Raw genomic sequence first — 17,471 nt, 5'->3', positions numbered from 1 at the left:
TCTGAACTTTGGTCTACAGCGCAGCTAGGAGGATAGTACAGCATCATAATTAAGAGGGTCTTGTGTCTTCACAAATTCTAAGTTAAAATATTGGCAACACTACTGTCTTGAGTTCCTTACGGTGTTGCTTTTGCAGCTGGAACCCTCTGTGGCCAGTGGTGCCTTGACCTGACTTAGGCCTGGGCCAACTTGGCTTGTTCTGCCCGGTCAGCCTGGCAGGCTGTGCTTGGCTCACACTGCCAGTCATGATCCCACACCTGCCAAGGGTAAGACAGACACAAAGGGGCAGCAAGGGGTATGTGAGCAATTGAGCATGGGGTCCAGCCACTGTGCATAGCCAGGCATGCTGGCTGCTGCAGCGGGGTGGGCAGCTCCAGGAGCTGGCACAGGTGCCGGCTCTATGTAAGGCTGTAGCTGGATCAGATGCACCACAAGCAGCTTCCACTGTGGGCTTCTGTGTCTGGATGAGGGGAATGCAGTGGCACCCAGAAGCTTTGAGACACCAGGCACCACAGAGCCCCAAAGAGGGTGTCACAGCCCTGGCTCCAGGAGCCCCTTGGTCTGGAGTCCCCAAAGGGCTTCTTCAGCTCCTCTCTCCTTTTTATTGCCCACAATATGGTGTGGCAGGGGGGCATTTCAGCCCTGTTTGTGTTACAACTCTGTCAGTCCCACCATTCAGTGGGTCCTGACTTCTTGTCCTGAGTCATAAGAAAAATGAGGTATGCGGACAACTGGAGGGTGAGCAAGGTGGAAAGGAGATTTATCGAGCAACAGAACAGCTCACAGGAGACCCCCAGTGGGTTGCTCCTTTCTGCAGAAAGGTCATCCTAATGAGTATCCAGCTCTCAGCAGAGAGGAGACTTGTAGTGGGTAGCTTTTTTTCTGCAGGCAGGTCATCCTTATGACTCCAGGAGACCTGAAGTAGGTAGTTCCTTCCCACAGTTGATAGTCCTGACATAGGTTTGTGTCTGGCTGAGTCCATGGTTTTAATGGGCTCAGAAGGGAGGAAATACGTACTCATTGGTCCATGGACAGCCATAGGCAGAACCCAAAAAAAGTATCTTAAGTTCTCACTCTGGGCAGCAGACTCCAGCTGGAACTGACAGCCTGGTCCCCAGGCTTCAGGCCACCTATGCCTTGAAGGTGGGGCTTTACCTGGGAAGAACCCCTTTCCACCCAAGGGCCTGTCTGCCTCCTGCCACCATCAATATGCCATCCATAGTGCCCAGGATGTTTATGCTGGGGGGTGCCACTGGCCCATGCTGAGCTGCTCTCAGCAGCCCCTCAGCCTCTCTCCTGTGCTTGTTGGTGCCCAAAGTCTGGAGGAGGCTGAAGCAGCAGGGGGCTGGTGAGTCAGTGCTGCCCGGGTACATGCACACTTGGTTGAGGTGCAACAGCACCCATGCTTGTTCACAACTTTGCTCCACCTCAGGGCATGTGCTGAACTGGGGAGAAGCCAGAGAGCAGGAGCAGGTACTTTCAAACCTGTAGTGGAAAGGAGCTTCCTGGGCCCCCAAGAGTGCAGTGATGCTGGCAACCAGCACCACAGCTGGGCAGCTGCAGCTGGGACAGGGAGCACGGGCTTCTGCCCAGTCAACCTGGGGTGGACGGGGCTCTCAACTGCTCCTGGTTCCCACCAGCTCTGTGTCTCCCATGACACAGCCCCAGTCATGCCTGCCCCTCTGCAGTCAGCGTCCAGGCAGCAGCTGCTTCACACTGGGGGCACTTCCATCACTACGCACTAGCAATATGACTAATGCCAATTATTTTGAATATGATAAATATCATTTTTTCCTTTTATCAGTGGAGGAAATAATTACCTCATTAATATGAGGATTAAATGAGAAAATGGATATTAAATTCTTCACCTGAAATTTATTTAAAAATCTAAGGGCTCTCTACAAATAAAACAAACAAAATTTCTGCCTTTATAAATCTTAAATTAAATTCAGGAAGATATATAGTAAATAAGTTAATAAATAAATGTGAACAGGTATGGTGGCTCATGCCTTTAGTCTTACTGCTTTGGGAGGCAGGGGTGGAAGATCACTTGAGCCCAGGACTTAAAGACCAGCCTGCACAACACTGGGGCACTCTATCTTTATGAAATTTTTAAAAAGAAACATGTCCAACTGTGGTGGTATATACTTGTACTCCCAGCTCTTCAGGAAGCTGAGGGTAGGAGGATTGCTTGAACCTGGGAAGTTGAGACTGCAGTGAGTTGTGATTACACCACTGCACTTCAGCCTGGGTAACAGAATTGAGATCCTGCCTCAAATAATAATAATACAAATAAACAAATAGATAAATGTAAAGTTTACAGTATTATAGATGACATAAGAGCTAAAGAGAAAAAGCAAATTCTTAAGAGTAGTGTATATTATAGTATATAAATTAAATAAAGCATGGACGATTTGAGAATGGAAGTACCAGTGAGAAAGGGAAGTGGATAATCATTTATGCTTTTATTTATTTTTTCTTTCCTCATTCTAGCTGTCATCTTAAAGGAAGTGGTTAAATAGTTGGCTGTTTTATATGGAATAGTTAAGGAAGTCCTCACTGAGATAATCAAATTTGAGCAGAAATTTGCAGAAGAGATATCCATGTAGCTATTTGGGTGAAGAGCAATGTGAACAAAGACAAGAACCCGAGTAGATTCTTAGGCATGAGAATATTTGGTATGATCAGGAAGACAAGCAAGCAAGAAGGTGTAGCTAGTGGATAATGAATGAAAGAGGCAATAAGGTAAGATGAGGTCAGGGAAATAACAAGGTAGGGTTGGGGTGGAATTGGGACTGATTGCAACGTATTTTGTAGGTTGTTGTCAAAGACTAGGCTTCTATTTAAGAAAAATAGCAAATCACTGAAAAATTTTGAGCAAATAAATGACCTTGTCTTCTTTTGAGATTTACTGGATCGTTCTGACTGAGGTATAGAGAATAGACCAAATAAGACAAGAGTAGAAATGTAATTGCTTGATCAGTTCTTCTTGGATGCTGCATAAAGACCATGACATTGCACTAAAGAAAAGTTTAATTGACACAGAGCCTATCACACTACACAGAAGATGGGTTGCTACTCAAATCAATCTCATCTCAAGCTTTTAGATTAGTGGTATTTCAGAGACAGTTTGAGAGAAGGGATAGGGGTGGCCAGGTAATGGGTACTTGCTGCTGATTGGTTCAGACAGAGATGAAATTGTAGAAGGGCAAAGCTATCCTCTCTTTTCCCCACCCTTTTACTCATACAACTTAAGTCAGACCCAAGAGTCAGCAGAACACACGATATGGTGGAGAGAGGTTTGAATTGCAGCAGGGCTTAGCTGACAACTCAGTCTGTGATGGGGCTGCTGCAAACACTCAAGCCACTTTGGGCTTCAGGAACAGAAAGTTCTGGCTGCTCCAGGTTTACATTATAACTTCCACTTGGCTACACTTGGACATTAGCTTCATTTAAGAAACATAGAGGTGAAATGAAAAGTGAAAAGTGGAAAAGAAATGAGCAAGGAAGTGAGAATTTCTCTTTCCTTAATATACTTTATTTTTTGGAGCAGTTTCGATTCACAGCAAAACTGAGCACCAAATACAGAGATTTTCCATATTACACCTGTCCCCTCAAAGGCTTCTACACTATCAATATGCAGCACCAAACAATACATTTGTTACAATCAGTGACTCAGCATTAACACACTGTCATCCAAAGTCCATAGTATACGTTAGGATTCACTGTTGGTTTTGTATATTCTATGAATTTTGGCAAGTATATAACAACGTGTATCTACCACTGTAGTATCATACACTATAGTTTCACTGCCCTAAAAATCCTGGCAACTGCTGATATTTTTTACTGTGTTCATAGTTTTGCCTTTTCCAGAATGTCATATAGTTGGAGTCACACAGTATGTAGCTTTTCCAGATTGGCGTCTTTCACTTAGTAATGTGTATTCAGGTTTCCTCCATGTCTCTTTGTGGCTTGAGAGCTCATTTCTTTTTAGTGCTGAATGATACTACATTATCTGAATGTACTACAGTTTGTTTATCCATCTCCCTACCTAAGGACATTTTGGTGGCCTCCAAGTGTTGACAATTATGAATAAAGTTGCTATAAACATCCATGTGCAGGTTTTTGTGTGGATGTACATTTTCAGTTTGTTTGGATAAGTAACAAGGAGTGTGACTGTTGGATTTGTGGTGAAAGTATGTTTAGTTTTGTAAGAAGTTGCTAAAGGGTATTCCCAAGTAGCTGTGCCATTTTGTATTCGCAGTAGCAATGAATGGAAGTTCCTGTTGCTCCACATCCTTGCCAGCATTTGGTGTTGTCAGGAATGTGGATTTTGGCTATTTTATTTTTTTTATTTTAACTTTTAGTTATTGAGACAGTCTTGCTCTGTTGCCCAGACTGGAGGGTGGCTCACTGCAGCCTTGACTTCCTGGGTTTAAGAGGTCCTGTCACTTTAGCCTCCTGAGTAGCTGGAACTACAGGTGCACTCCAGCACACTAGGCTAACATTTTTCTTTTTTTTTTTCCTGTTTATTATTATTATTATTTTATTGTACTTTGGGCTCTGGGGTACCTGTGCACAACATCCTGCTTCCTGCAGGATTGTTGCTTAAGTACATACATGCCACATCCCCCCGCCACCTGTCACCTACATCAGGCATTTCTCCTGGTGTTTTTCCTCCCCATCCACCCTGTCCCCCACTGTCCCTCCCCTCTGCTTCTTCTCCCCACCTAGCCCATTGAGTGTTGTTCCCTTCCCTGTGCCCAGATATTCTCATTGTTTATCACCCACCTATGAGTGAAAACAGTGGTGTTTGGTTTTCTCTTCTTGTGTCAGTTTGCTGAGAATGATGGTTTCTAGATTCATCCATGTTCCTACAAAGGACATGAACTCATCATATTTTATGTAAAGATGTGCCACATTTTCTTTGTCCAGTCTATCATTGATGGGCATTTGGGTTGGTTCCAGGTCCTTGCTATCATGAACAGTGCCACAACGAACATAGGTGTGCCTGTGTGTTTATAATAGAACTATTTATAATCCTTTGGGTATAAATCCAGTAATGAGATTGCTGGGTCAAATGGCGTTTTTATTTCTAGATCCTTGAGGAATCACCACAATGTGAAAGCTATCCTCTTAAGCTGAGTCACTCTCATGCGGAGCCACAGGAGCAATCGGCCCCATGTTTGGGGAGGCAAAAAACCTGAAAATATATCACAAAAGGGCAATCTACAGTAGTGATGATGCATATCTTGTGATCAGATCACACCTTAGCTCCTCTTCCTAGCCTGATGATGTTTCATTAGATTTACAAAGGTGGTTGAGATTTTAGGGAGGTCTATTATCATTTAAAACTAAATGTCATATTGGCTGGTTGCAGTGGCTTATGCCTGTAATCCTAACACTTTGAGAAGCCAAGGTGGGAGGATTGCTTAAATCCAGGAGTCTGTTACAAGCCTGGGCAATAGAAGGAGACCTCAGCTCTACAAAAACAATAAAACAAAACAAAATTAAATGTCATATAAACTAAATGTCTCTCAGCGTTAGCTTTCCCTTCATGATGAAGGGAAAGGCAAGAGTTGGGGTGGGTTAAATCAGATCTCTTTTACTGTCATAATTTTCTCGCTGATATAATTTGCAAAGGTAATTTTAATCCCTGCTTTGGATTCCATAGTACCTTACTCTTAAGGTATTGGCTATAGAGATGGAAAAAGGCTGATGATCATTCTAGCATCTTCCTGCTGACAAGAGGCATAGTTGTGGGATGAGGTGGGTCATTCACAAGGGAAATAAAAATAAAACCACTTTGCAGCTGTCTGTACATACTCAGGGAGTGTCCTGTTAGTGTTCCTAGGCTAATGTGACAAAGATGTTAATATTCTCACTAACAGTTTTAGCACAGCACTTAAATGAACTGAAGACTAGTCCTGAAACTAGATCAGTTCAGTTAAAGAGCTGTTTCCCATATCAGGATATGGCATCTCACATGGTTTGTGATGAAGGCAAATTGATTTTTAATAAGAGGCATTTCTATAGAGACAGAAGAAAAATGAAGTTTAATGTTAGGCACAATTTATCCAGATGTTAGACTCAAAGAACCTTTAGTTATAGAAAAGAAAGGCACTGGCAATCTGATATATTCTCACCTGTATAAGAAGGAATAAACTTCAGCTTGCAGGGTTCAGGAAATAGGTAGTGGCAATTTCATTGAGTCCATGTCAGAAAAAATGAAAGAAAAATTTAAAAGCATTAGTTTGGAATTTGTAGCCCAAACAGAATTCAGAATTCAGTTCAAATTTCAGAAAATAATTAAAACTCTAGAACAATGAACAAGACTAGAATTTAACAAAAGGTTTATTATCGTATTTTTCTGAAACATAGTTTTTTCTCCCTTCAGTCCCTGGTTTTACTAAAGACAAATCATAGTAGGACAAAATTCCTTGCAAAATAAGCGTTAGTCTTATTATACTTGACCTGAATATTTGCTTAAAGTCATAAAAAAAAGTGTTTGCCATGTAAGCTCTTATAAAAAATGGCTTTGCTGGAACTTTATTATATAAGGAAACTCAGATTAGACTTTGTAAAGCAATGAGCCCTGCAATGACTTAAATTATGCTTACAAATATTTGTATAAATTGGGTGTGTTCCTCACCATGAGGTCCCAAGATAACTTAGGGTTCATACGCCTGTCAGAAAGTTATGTTCCTTACATTGGCTCCATAAATCAACTTTTATTACTTAAAGCAGTCTGATAGTATGCCACTCCAGTCAAAGCCTTCGTAAAGTTAACCAGTGTCTCCAGTGGTATCCTGTTACAAACGAAAACAAATTCTTAATGAATTTATGCAAATAACTATACTCTAATAAATTAAGTATTCTTACAAATAGATTTCAAAATCTGGAGAAATCAGAAGAAAGAAATATGCTCCATATTTTGTTCACAGAAATGTATTTTACCCATATTTTTAAGGTTGTAAATAGCTCAAAAGAGTAAAGGTTTTCTGGACCCTGTAAAACAAACACAAAATTAGCAATGTTTCAAACAAAAAGTCATTAAAGGATTTTATTGGCTTTTCATGCTTTCAATCCAGGTAATTAACTCCCATTCTGCTTGATATTTATAAATTTTTCAGTTCCCCATGAGAGTCCTGGGAGTTTTGTTTTTTTTTTTTTTAATTCTGTTCTAATGCTGCAATCTTCGAAGTCATCAGAAACCTATCTTCAAAGGACCTGTCAGAGTCCTACAGCTGATTATAAAAGTGTCTCCTGGAAAGGACAAAAGTAAAACAACTGGGTATGACAAACTCTGAGAACAGCAACAGGTAAAATATGGTCATCTCTGTGGCACTCAATAATTTAATATAACAATTATAATTATTACTGATAACATGTATTGAGACATATCAGAATTATAGAAATCTTATCAATTTTAGAACACACACCTATAATATGTTTACACAAATACAGCCCAAAGAAAGTCAAACACTATTTTATACCCTACATTGCTTCCTGTGTGATTTTAATATACCAAATAAGCCAAATATGTCTCTTTTGGATTTTAGGATATCTAATATCTAAAAGACTAACCAGATGTGTTTTTTTTTAAAGTTTAATTTAAAATTTTACTTTGGAAAGTTTGTCAAATATCAAAGTTTTCAACATTTTATATTACAAAATAAAATCTCAGGTTACTTTATGTATTGATAGAGGGGAGACTCAGCTTTCCAAACAGGATCCAATAAAGACAGAGTGAGGCAAACTGAATCTGTCTCCTTTCTCTGCTCTCCTTTTTTTCCTGTCATGTATTCAAACAGTAAACAAAAATCTTTTATTATCTTTGAATATTACACAAAAATCTTGTTCAAAAGAGAAAGTCAAGTTTTACTTTGACATTAGTAGTAATATTAATTTCTTTACACGCCTCATAGGTAAAACTGTTTCTTCAGTTGTCTCAAGAACACGTTACAATGTTAACTTTCAGCAACATTTATTTTGGGTGGGAAACCTTGTAAGTAAGCAATTTTAATCATGTATCAAATTGCAGAACCCAGAACCAGAACAGAATTGTGATGTCTGATTCTTCTCACTCTAGTTTAGCATACCTGGCTAAGTCTACATGTCCCCAGACCTTACCTAGAATATATGACTGAACAACAGACAAGTCAAACAATTAGCAAAAAGTGATAGGAGTAGTTTATGGCCTTAAAAAATATAGTAAAAACAGTATTCAACCTGCCTAATTTGTACTAAATGTCTAAATGTTGAAGACATTTTTATTTTACTTTACCAATAATCTTTAAACAGTCTTTACAATAGCAAAGACCTGGAACCAACCCAAATGCCCATCGATGATAGACTGGACAGAAAAAAATGTGGCACATATACACCATGGAATATTATGCAGCCATCAAAAATGATGAGTCCATGTCCTTGGTAGGGACATGGATGAACCTGGAAACCATCATTCTCAGCAAACGGACACAAGAACCGAAAATCAAACACCACATGTTCTCACTCATAGGTGGGTGTTGAACAATGGGAACACATGGATACAGGGAGGGGAGCATCACACACTGGGGTCTGTTGGGGGGAAATAGGGGGAAAAGCAGGGGGTGGGGAGCTGGGGAGAGATAGCATGGGGAGAAATGCCAGATATAGGTGAGGGGGAGGAAGGCAGCAAATTACGCTGCCATGTGTGTACCTATGCAACAAGTTTGTATGTTCTTCACATGTACCCCAAAACCTAAAATGAAATTAAAAAAAAAAAAGTTAAAAAAAAGAGTAGAGTCACATGACTTAAAGGCATGAAAGCTTCCATTTTTTTCTGACAATATGTTTTGAGTTATTTTTCGTTAAGCCAATTAATTACAGCTCTTTCATATAAACATCACACATAACACATATAGAAACAGAAACACATCTGGCAGTGTGATAAAAAAAGATTAGTTATAAGAGAAAAGAGGAATAAACAGGAGAAAACTGAGAATCAAGACAAAATTTCATTAACTGAAAAGTTTGTACAGGGAAAGCAGGGGCTTTAGAACAGTATCTGTAAATGTAACATCCTAGGTGAAATAAATAAGCCTTAACTAATGGTATGACTTAACCGCAGATGCACAGAATATCTTCAAAGAGATTATAAGCAATTTTTACTAGATCTAGAATCTCCCCAGAGGTAGTTCCAAAATCAGAAGCTGTTCATGAAAGGAAAAAGAAACAAATGGAAAAGTCCCCAAAGTATCAGTCCACAAAAGTTCACTTCCAAATTTGGGAATTGAATCCAGGCCACCACTGTGAAAGGACAAAGCCTTAGCAACTGAGCTGTAGCATACAGTGGCTGCAATTCCCTTCGCAGAAGGAGTCTAGAGCATTTTCAAGCTTGCAAAGGATTTACCCTGCTCAAGAGAACCTTCTGAGTCCAGCCATGTTATTATTATGCATTCCTTTTTATTGTTAAGAATAAGAGATCTCTAAAATCCCTCTTCTTTCACTGCTCTACTTAGTCCAACAGTGACTCAATCCAAAAGCCTGTAAAAGTCTAAGTAGCATTTCCCAGGTTTTTACCATATAAGCATAAGGTATTTCCAGAAAGGAGATACAGGAGGTATCTCTATGATCCCCAAGAATTTACTAGCAGAAATGGGCTTAAGATAGCAAAAGATGACAAAAACCCTGAAGGGCAATACTTACCCAGGAGCTTGATATGTTTGGTATAAAGAGTGTGCTGACTCCTCTCAGACCCCCAGTCCTCTCAACTGGCCTCCTGACATGAACTCCAAAATTTCTGCCTTCTGGATGGTGGAGGCCAAGAGATCATACCCTCTCATGTCACAAAGTCATGCTCTCAAGGGCATAAAGCAAGATGAGAGGGGACCCTCATTCGGTTTTCATTTGAGACCTGTAGCAAAGTTTGTAACCAATCAGTCTGCCAAGATGGCTTGAATAGCAGGCTTATAGGCCGCATTTCATACTGTGTTATCTTTCTTTATGACAGAACAACACAAAAATACAAATTCATAGCACAAAGTACACCAAATTTGCTACAGCCTAAGACAAGCCTCACAAATCCCTTTTCTATCAATCAAAACCTTGCAGAGAAGACAGCAAATTTTACCATTTATTCAACTGGTTTGTACAGGGAGAGAGACCAGAAGCCTGACTGATAAAAAATTCTTACCCTTTTGCCAGCATTCCAGGTCTATGAGTTCCCTTTCCCTGAGCAGCTCTGGAGGTCCTGTTTGTCTTACTATAGCTTTGGGGCCAAGCTTCAATACGAAGGAAAATCACTTTATTCTGTTTCGTAAAACCATAAGGGAAACCTTTTAATTTTTAATGTTACCACCCAATGGACAGCTTGCGGGAACCAAATTAATATACTCCCTTCCAGCTGATCAACGTATACATAACAAAACAGACATAACGGTTCTCTGAGTTAGGCCTATTGAACTTCATCAGTAATTCTTTCAGAGATCCATTCCACATGTAAAAACACACCACCAAGATAAAAAAAAGCGTGGGGAGAGGACTTTCAAAACAAAGTCCTGACCAAGAATTTCCAAGAATATTCTAAATTATCTTTCTGTTCTCCATCTGATAAATCTCCTCATGATCTCCCTGGTTGAGGAGAGATCTCCTGAACCAAGATGCTTCCTACTGTTTAGAGAGAGTTAATCAAGACCCCTAGAGGAGCTGAGTGAATCAGGAGAAAGTGGTAGCTTCCAGAATACCTACCAGACCAGTTTAAAGTTGTCTTAGATGGCCTTTAGTTAAATATGTAGCTGTGAGAGCTCATCTCCAGGTTTATCACACTGGTGGTAGGCTGAAAAATCACGAGCAAGTGTGATGGTGAGTCCCTAAGAAGCCAATAAATTTTATTTTCACTTGTAAATGGTGGTTTCATTAACAAGCACCTGACAGTTTCTTCCTGACTGCTGCATGAATAAAGACCATAGCATTGCAGTAAAGAAAGAATTTAATTGATACAAGGCCAACTATACTACATGGGCAACAGAGTTATTACTCAAATCAATTTCATCTCAGGCTCCTAGGTTATGGTTTTTCAAAGGCAGTGGTGGGGAGGGGAGGGGTAACGGGTGCTTAGTTTCAATAGAAACTCAATCCAAAAGCCAGATAATGGGTGATTGCTACCAACTGGTTAGGGCAGATATGAAATCATAGGGGATGGAAGCTGTCCTCTTGAGCTAAGTCACTCCCAGGTGGAGCCACAGGAACAATCAGGTGGAGCCATGGGGGTCAGGCTTACAAAAAACCTAAAAAGATAACTCAAAAGGCTAATCTAGAATAGTGAAGTTGTATGTCTAGTGACCAGTGTACACATTAGCTCCTCCTAGCCTGATAACCTTTCATTAGCTTTCCAAAGGTGGCTGAGTTTTGGGGGAGGCCTATCATCATTTAAATTATAAATGAAATGTCTTCTAAAGTTATCTTAGCCTAAGCTCAGGAACAATTAAGAGAAAGGCAAGATAGAGGGTGGGTTAAATCAGATCTCTTTTACTGTCATAATTTTCGCACTGATATAATTTGCAAAGGCAGTTTCAGAAGCAAAGGGAAGAGTAATCTATGCAAAAATGATGGTGACTTGGGTAAGGGTGATAGAGTAGGAGGTGCTGAGAAGTGCTGAAATTTTGGATATATTTTTGAGAGGTTACGACTGGATTTCCTAAAATATGGAATGTAGGTGACAGAGAAATCAAGGATGACTCCACAGTTGTTGGCTTAAGACTTGAAACATTAAATTATTATTAACTGGAATGGGGAGATCTTCAAAAGGACTAGGTTTTGCAGATGTCAAGTTCAAAATGCTGATAAACTTCCATGTAGAATTCCTGAGTAGCTAACTGAATAGATGACTAGCCTTGTGATAGATTTAAGATTAATCATCACATAAACACAGTGCATATTCATGAGATTATATAACATTTTAAGGGAGTGGGTGTAGATAAAAGAGTAAAATGTTGAATCCTAAAGGGATTTAATATTTAGTGGTCTTAATATGGAAGCTAACGCACTTGTTATAGCTCAGTAAGTGGTAGGACCTTTGAATGCATCCATTATATATATATATTTTAATTAGAAACAAGTAACACTACTAACAATGTAGTTAATATGTAGATAATTCTTTATAGATCCACAAAGTCCAGGGCTGAAGAGGTTGCTCAGAAGTGTAATTAGGCACCCTGAATCTTTTTTCCTTTTATCCATCATCATTTGTCCTTATGTTTGCCTCTTCATGGATACAAAGTAACGACTGCAATCCCAGCAATCCCAGGTGTTTTCACAATACAGATAGGAAGAAGCAAGCATAGAAAAGGGGCAAAGAAAAGAAGAGTCAAGCCAGTTAAGTCTGTTTCTTTTAAAAACATTTCCTGGAAAGGTTACCCAGAGATTTATGTAGTTTCTGAAAGAATACCTGCAAGGGTCTGGAAATGTACTTTAGCTTTTCATATTCTAAAGCAGGGGTTAGCACACATTCAAGGCAAAGGTCAAACAGTACTGAAGACTTTGGGACTATGTGACCTTTGTCCCAGCTACTCAACTCTGCCTTGTAGCAGGAAAACAGCCATAGACAATATGTAAATGAATGAGTGTGGCTGTGCTTTAATAAACTTTATTTACAAAAATAGGAAGGACTCCAATTTGATCTGTGGGTTTTAGTTTGCTGAACCCTGCTCTAGAGAAGTGTGAGAAATGGGAAAGGGCCAGTGTGTGGCTTTGAGGGCATGTATTTTATAATTATGATTATAATATGTATGTTCTAGGGAGTTACTATTAAGTAAGACTGATTATCTTCATAAACTGTATAGGGAGAAGCACTGAATAATGGACAGAAAATGTAGATTCTGGTTTAGCTTCACCACTTAATACCATTGTGAACTTGGGCAAGTCACTTATTCTTCCAATGCCAAGTTTTCTAATCCATAAAACGGAGACATTAAAACCTGCCTCGCCTGCCCCTACAGATTAGTGGGAGAATTAAATGAAATAATGTGAAATAAAACGAAAATGCTTTGAAAACTCTCTGGTATTCACAAGTATGTGGTACTTCAGACTCGGCACAAAATGTGTTCTGTAAAATACACTGAGCTTTTCTTTCCTCTTTTTTAAAGTGTCTTTTCATATAATTACAAAATGAAATATAACACACTGCAGGAAGGTAAAGTGTCATTTTTGTAGCCTAACCCTGCTGAGACAAGTGATGAAAGGAAAGTGAACTTGCATGTGAATTACTAGAAGATCTAAATGAGAAAGGATTAGATATACAAAAGTCAGAAAAATAAAGCTCACTATGGATAGTTCATAGAAAACACAATCCTTACCATGCAATGATCACAATGGGGTAGCAGAAAAATACATTGTATAGTATCTTTAGATGAGCTAACCTTTTTGATTTCTCATTTATTATTAGCATACTATTTAATAACTTTCTGTAGACAACTTTTTAGTGTAACACTGAGGCTTTTATTTTATTACACAAGCCACATGGAACATGAATTCAAGGGCCCTCAGTTATGGTCATCAATGTATCCCTATTTACTAGTATACTCTGAAATTTGGGGCAAATTATTTAACTTACCTTAACTCAATTTCTTCACCTATGAAACATGGAAGTTAAACTGGGTATCATAAGATAATCTTCTAGTTTTTCAATTCTTTGTTTTTACTTGAGAAAATATAACTTACCTAGTGTTATATATTACATTCTTATAGTCATGCAAGTAGCACAATAAGTTATTAAGGAATAACTAATACATTTATAACATATTTCTTCTGCTCAAAAACCACACAAACAGCCACACTGACCTTTCAGTGGGAAATGAGAATGGCAGTTGATAAGGTAACCTGTAGCATAAAATTAAATTTGGAATATAGTAGAGTATGAATAATATACTCACCTGCACCAAGAAGCCCTTTATACTACAGAAAAAAAGAAAATTTAATATATATTTTATCTTTATGGAATTAGGGAGTACAAGTGCAGATTTCTTACATCCATATGTTGTCTATTGGTAGAGTCCAGGCTCAGAAAAATTTTATTAGATGTTGATTTTGAATTTTATTCTAGTATTTACACTTCCAAAATGCATTAATTTGTTAATAGAAATGAGGAACATTCATCTGCCTATAGATGAAAAATCAGAGAAAATCTGGTAGTGCCTATAAAGCATCCAGAAAAGAATGTAAGTACAAAGCATGCAGTTGCTTCCATGGTTGACTTATAGCTCATTGTACCCATTTTTTATTGTTTCTATTCATAGAAATTTCCCGAATTTTTTTTTTTCCCCAATTAAAAGGGTTAGGATCTGCAGCAAGTTTGAATCCCAAGTCTATTACGTAATGATTGTGTTACTTAAGACACATTATTTACCATAATCTTTCTGTCACTAAATTTCCTCATTTATAAAGTAGGAAGAAGTTGTAAGAGAAATAGAGTGGTGTTAAGAACTAAAGGGTGTCTGCCACATGGTAAAGTATCCAGTTCTTTTAGCCACTAATTTAATTATAACCTTTCTTTCCATTCATTATTCTCTTTTATGCTCAGGAATGCCAACATCCACTATGGACTTTCTAAACTTTGACCTCACTGTTCCTTGAACACATACTAGTAAATTTTACTTATATTCTACTCAAAATATCCATAAGTACATTAGAACTGCTGATATGATCTTATTTGCATTTTTTAAAGAATTTGCTCTCCCTCTATGGAAAGAAGACTTGCAGACTATGGACATGAAAGAGACAAATCAATTATGTCTGTTATAGTAAATCGGACTAGAGATGAGAGTATTTACACTTGTTCAGTTATAATGAAGTTGTAGAGGAATGTCAGAGATCAGAATAGATTTTTCAAGTAAAACTCACCTCCTGCTTGCCCCAAAGAGGGAAAACAAAACAGGATTTTTTTCATTCATGTTAGGTGCCCATTACAGTCCAGGGGTTCTGGTGTATATGGCATCCTCATTCAATGACCAAAGCTAACATTACTTTTCACAGTATCTGGAGGAAATAAAACACTGGAGGATATCATAGTAAATTAAGTGATTTGGTCCAGCAATGATGTGCATTCCTCCACCCATACCTCACGGACTGAAACTCACCACAAAGCCCCACCCTCCAGATAGAATTCAGGAAGTGCAACATACCTTGTTTCCAGAATGTGGGCTGGAGAATGAGGGTATTTTTTAACAGCAAAATAATGGTCACATCTGTCTTCATTGTCACCAAGAATTTGGTTGATCCTCTTTTTTACAGGGATCTTCCAGTAATCACAAGAAATTAGAGGTTTGTGTGTGAAAATATTAACTAGTAGCCTATTTCTTCATAATTTAAATGGAAAAAATCCTAATGAGTTATACATCAGTCAAATATTTAACCAATATATTACTTTTTAAAATGCAGTAAAGAATATATATTATGAACTACTGTCTCATATAAATTGCTTACATCTTTGATTCCTAACTGCCAAACAATTAATATGGTTGTTAACAAGCAGTTCTTTTGCATTCAGTAACATTTTTTTCCATTAATATAGCTTTTCTTAATAATTTTATATTTTTGTATAAATTTCTTTATTGTTCGGAGGACTTATTTTACTATTTTAGACAAATAATATGGAAAATAAAATGTAGAAATATATTCAACATAAGTACAAAGTCACTGAGAATATTTTAACTGACAGTGACACTGTGATGTGTTTCATGTAAGAAGGGTATTTCTTTCATCGATACTCTACAAGTTTTCAGAATATCTGCATATGATTTAGAAGTTCTGTCAAATGCAATTGTTATGCAACATGAAACTTTCACATATAGTGTTTTTGTTAAAATATTGCTATGCCTATAGGCACCCACCACCACATCCAGCTAATTTTTGTACTTTTAGTAGAGATGGGGTTTCACCATTTTGGCCAGGCTGATCTTGAACTCCTGACCTCGTGATCCACCCACCTCAGCCTCCCAAAGTCCTGGGATTACAGGTGTGAGCCACTGTGCCTGGCCTCAATGTAAAGTTGTTGACCAATATTTATCTAAAAATATTTCAAATCTCTATAGCAATATTTTAACAAAAACAGTATATGTTGTCTAGAGATGCGAATTACTTAGTGGAACTATAGCTTCAGAAGGTTCAGACATCAGGTTGCAGCAGAGAAAGAGGTTTAATTGTAGAATGGACAAACAAAAAGAGGAGGAAACGTAAAATCTATCTTCTTGAGGAGTTTGGGGATAGGGTTTTTAAGGTTTCGGAATGGACTGATATGCAGGGATTGTTGATTTATTGAAGAGTGCAGGGTGCAGGCAAGAAGCAGGGAAAAGAAGAAACTATTCTCATGCTAATTTGGTTCTCATGTGGGGTTTTTGAACTGGTTGGCATCAGCTGTTCTGCAGGAATTCAGAACTCTTAAACAAAAGTCTCATGATTCGAACTTCAGAGATCCTACCTATAAGAACACTGAGCACGTAAATGATCTATATCTAGTGACTTTGCCTTTTGGTTACAAAAAAGTGGGTCAAATTGCAGCCTGATTAATAATTACTTGTAGCTGTATTTCTGTTCAGAATTCTTGTTAACCCCGTGAAGACATCCTCAGAACCCGCTTAAACATTCAAGTCGTGTGTGTGTGTGTGTGTGTGTGTGTGTATGTGTGTGATTCCAGTAACTTCTGATTATCAAACCAGAAGTTTACTGGTTTGATACCCTTCTTTTTTTTTTTTTGAGACGGAGTTTCGCTCTTGTTACCCAGGCTGGAGTGCAGTGGCGCGATCTCGGCTCACCGCAACCTCCGCCTCCTGGGTTCAGGCAATTCTCCTGCCTCAGCCTCCCGAGTAGCTGGGATTATAGGCACGCACCACCATGCCCAGCTATTTTTTTTTTGTATTTTTAGTAGAGACGTGGTTTCACCATGTTGACCGGGATGGTTTCGATATCTTGACCTAGTGATCCACCCGCCTCGGCCTCCCAAAGTGCTGGGATTACAGGCTTGAGACACCGCGCCCGACCCGATACCTTTCTTTTAATGATATGACTCTACCTTTAGATTTAATTTTGGTTACCTTGATCCTGCCAGGATTCTGTAGAACAGCCTCATCATCACCACTCTCATTTCCTTGCACTATTTGTTCAACTGAAAGGATTGACTGAGCATCATCTTAACTGCTGTATAGTTTTAACAGTGAGTGTGATAGTCACACCCCACACCGTTGACTTTACTGTGAATCTGAGTTTTGATTAACCTATGCTGGTCAAATCATTCCTCAATTTTGTTTTTTACTGTTTGTGGTTAAAAAAAGTCTGTTTCAACCCTCCACACCCCTAAAATTCTAAACAATGACTTCGTATTTTTACATGAAAATCATTGAATTATTTCCAAGCTCAATTCTTTCCAATAGTACCATTGCAAATGCAACCATCAGAAACTCTCCTTGCTATTAGTATAAATTTGTTCAACTTTTGGA

The 17,471-nt window shown here is 38.6% G+C and overlaps 1 long non-coding RNA gene across 1 annotated transcript in view; it reads right to left on the bottom strand.

Moving 5' to 3' along the window:
* The window catches only part of LOC118152882 (uncharacterized), a 35,575-nt gene extending 23,615 nt beyond the window's left edge, over positions 1–11,960 (bottom strand). Inside the window, exons 1-2 of the long non-coding RNA XR_013534825.1 lie at positions 10,732–11,960; positions 6,653–9,898 (exon numbers count right to left, since the gene is read on the bottom strand). This is a non-coding gene — a long non-coding RNA (uncharacterized LOC118152882). The remainder of the gene's footprint in view (positions 1–6,652; positions 9,899–10,731) is intronic.
* Positions 11,961–17,471: the final 5,511 nt, after the last annotated feature.

This window comes from Callithrix jacchus, chromosome 4 (assembly GCF_049354715.1).
Source record: "Callithrix jacchus isolate 240 chromosome 4, calJac240_pri, whole genome shotgun sequence".
NCBI lineage: Eukaryota > Metazoa > Chordata > Mammalia > Primates > Cebidae > Callithrix > Callithrix jacchus.
The sequence above is the reverse complement of the archived record's forward strand: the minus strand, read 5'-3'. Positions and strand labels throughout refer to the sequence as shown.